Here is a 2581-nt window from a genome sequence, read left to right as displayed (position 1 = left end):
GCAAGGGTCCCACTTGACAGAGTAGAGCAGACCCCTGCAAAAAAAAAAAAAAGCTCAGGACAGAGCTTAAGAGACTGAAAATTGAGGTAATACTGTTTATACCTTCCCTAAAGCTGAAGGGGGAGCAGAGAAAAATACCTGGAAACTAGAACAGCCCAAATCCCACTCTCCAAAACTGCTCTAGAATGGAAACCCCACCCATTCCTTGTAGGGAATTCTATCTGCTAGAGTTAGCATCATTCCCTTTCCCCTTGGTTACCACATGGGCTTAGGATGGTGTTGGCAGCACACAGTCCTAAATGGGATCTGGAAGAGACCCAGCTTCTTGGAGAATTATCTTGAAAACAGAGAGGGGAATATTAACTGGGCAGATGGGAGGAAGAAATACCAGGTTACCCAAAATGGCAGAAATATAGGTCTCCAGAGTGGAAAGAGAGAAGAGACATTCAACAAGCAACAAGTATTTATTGAGTGCCTATTATGTGCCAAGCACTGTTCTAGAACACCCCTAAAAGAAAAAAAAAGAGGCAGAAGATGCAAATTCTGAGGGAGAGGAAAGAGGCAGTTGAGGAAGAAGGCTAAGGGAACTGAGAAGCCTGAGTGATGGGCATGGCCTTAAGCCTCCTCTTCTGCCTCCTCACCAACAACCCCCTTCTCTTCTGTGGTGGCATCTTGGTACTGCTGGTACTGAGATGAGGTCATTCATGTTGCTCTCAGCCTCAGTGAACTCCATCTCATCCATGCCTTCGCCGCTGTACCAGTGCAAGAAGGCCTTCCAGCAGAACATGGCCATGAACTGCTTGGAGATGCACTTGAATAAGTCCTGGATGGCCACGCTGTTGCCAATGAAAGTGACTGCCATCTTCAGGTCACTGGGTGGGATGTCACAGACAGCTGTCTTGATGTTGGGGAGCCACTCCACAAAGTAGTTGCTGTTCTTGTTTTGCATGTTGAGCATCTGCTCATCTACCTCCTTCTTGGATGTCAGCCTACAGAAGACAGTGGCCATGGTGAGGCAACGGTCTTGGCGGGAGTCACAGGCAGCCCTCATGTTTTTGGTATCAAATACCTACTGGATGAGTTTGGATACATTGAGGGCCTGATACTGCTGCCTTCCATTGCTGGTTAGAGGGGCAAAGCCAGGCATGAAGAAGTGGAGGTGTAGGAAGGGGTCCATGTTGACTGCCAACTGGCAGAGGTCAGCATTGAACTGCCCAGGGAAGTGGAGGCAGGTGGTGGTGACACCACTCATGGTGGCTGAGACGAGGTGGTTCGGGTCCCCCTAGGTTGGCATGGTCAGCTTGAGGGTGCGGAAGCTGATGTCATAAAGGGCCTCATTATCAATGTAGTAGGTCTCATCAGTATTGTCTACCAACTGATGAACAGAGAGGGTGGCATTGTAGAGCTCAACCACAGTGCCAGACACTTTGGGTGAAGGTACCACACTGAAGGTGTTCATGATGCAGTCAGGATACTCTTCATGGATCTTACTGATGAGCAAGTTGCCCATTCCAGAGGCTGTGCTCCCTCTCAGTGTGTGGTTCAGCTGGAAGCCCTGCAGGCAGTCACAGCTCTCAGCCTCCTTCCTCACCATGTCCAGGATTGAGTCAACCAGCTCGCCCCCCTCTGTATAGTGGCCCTTGGCCCAGTGGTTGCCTGCCCCAGGCTTACCAAAAACAAAGTTGTCTGGTCTAAAGATCTTGCCAAAATGACCTGAGCCAACAGAATCATGGTACCAGGTTCTAGATTCACCAAGATAGCATGAGAAACGTATTTTCCACCTGTGGCTTCATTGTAACACACAGAGATGTGATCCAGCTACAGGTTGCTGTCCCCATGGTAGGTGCCAGTGGGATCGATGCCATATTCCTCACTGATCACCGCTCAGAACTTGACACCAGTCTGGTTTCTACAATAGCCCACCTGGATGTGCATAATTTCCTTCATGGTTCCAATTAAAATTTTTTGCTCACCTCAAAAAAAATGGGGCAAGAAAATATATAATATTTTTTTTCTCTGCTGCTGCTCACAAGCTGGTAGAATGGGATGTGCCCTGGAGGCAGGAGCAGCGAGGTCTGAATGCAGCGGCAGGAAGGTTCTGAGAGGGAGAAAGGAGAGGGCAGGACCCACAACCATTTATTTTCATATAGTCTGTGGTTGCTCTCACACTACAGTAAAACTGAATAATTTCAATAGTTTGTATGGCCCACAAGGATGACACTATTTACTAGCTAGCCCTTCATAGGAAAAGTTGGCCGAGCCCCTCTAGAGCAAGGTTCACAAACCATTCTTGGTGGTGGGTACTTGGTAGAAGCACTTCTGGTGGTCTAGGTTGATCTGAGGAAACACCCAAAGTTAGGCTCCCCAATTACCAAGGGAGAAGGAAGAAATGGGGTAAAGAAATTGTAGGGACTGAATAGTAATTTAAATTTTTTTCCTATGGCCAACCACTATGCTAGACATTTAGATATATTTTCCTATTTAACTCTCTCTAGACTCCACAAAGTAAGAATCCATGGCTCAGTTTTGCTCTAAACAAAGCAATATAGTTGATGTGTACATTTTGACTAGCAGGTCAAGA

At 47.3% G+C, this 2581-nt stretch overlaps 1 pseudogene; it reads right to left on the bottom strand.

Moving 5' to 3' along the window:
• Positions 1-615: 615 nt before the first annotated feature.
• LOC150002165 (tubulin beta chain-like) lies at positions 616-1947 on the bottom strand (annotated as a pseudogene).
• Positions 1948-2581: the final 634 nt, after the last annotated feature.

This window comes from Furipterus horrens, unplaced genomic scaffold (genome assembly GCF_987537825.1).
Source record: "Furipterus horrens unplaced genomic scaffold, mFurHor1.1.pri manual_scaffold_9, whole genome shotgun sequence".
Lineage (NCBI taxonomy): Eukaryota > Metazoa > Chordata > Mammalia > Chiroptera > Furipteridae > Furipterus > Furipterus horrens.
Note: the sequence above shows the minus strand (reverse complement) of the source record. Positions and strands in the feature narration are given on the sequence as shown.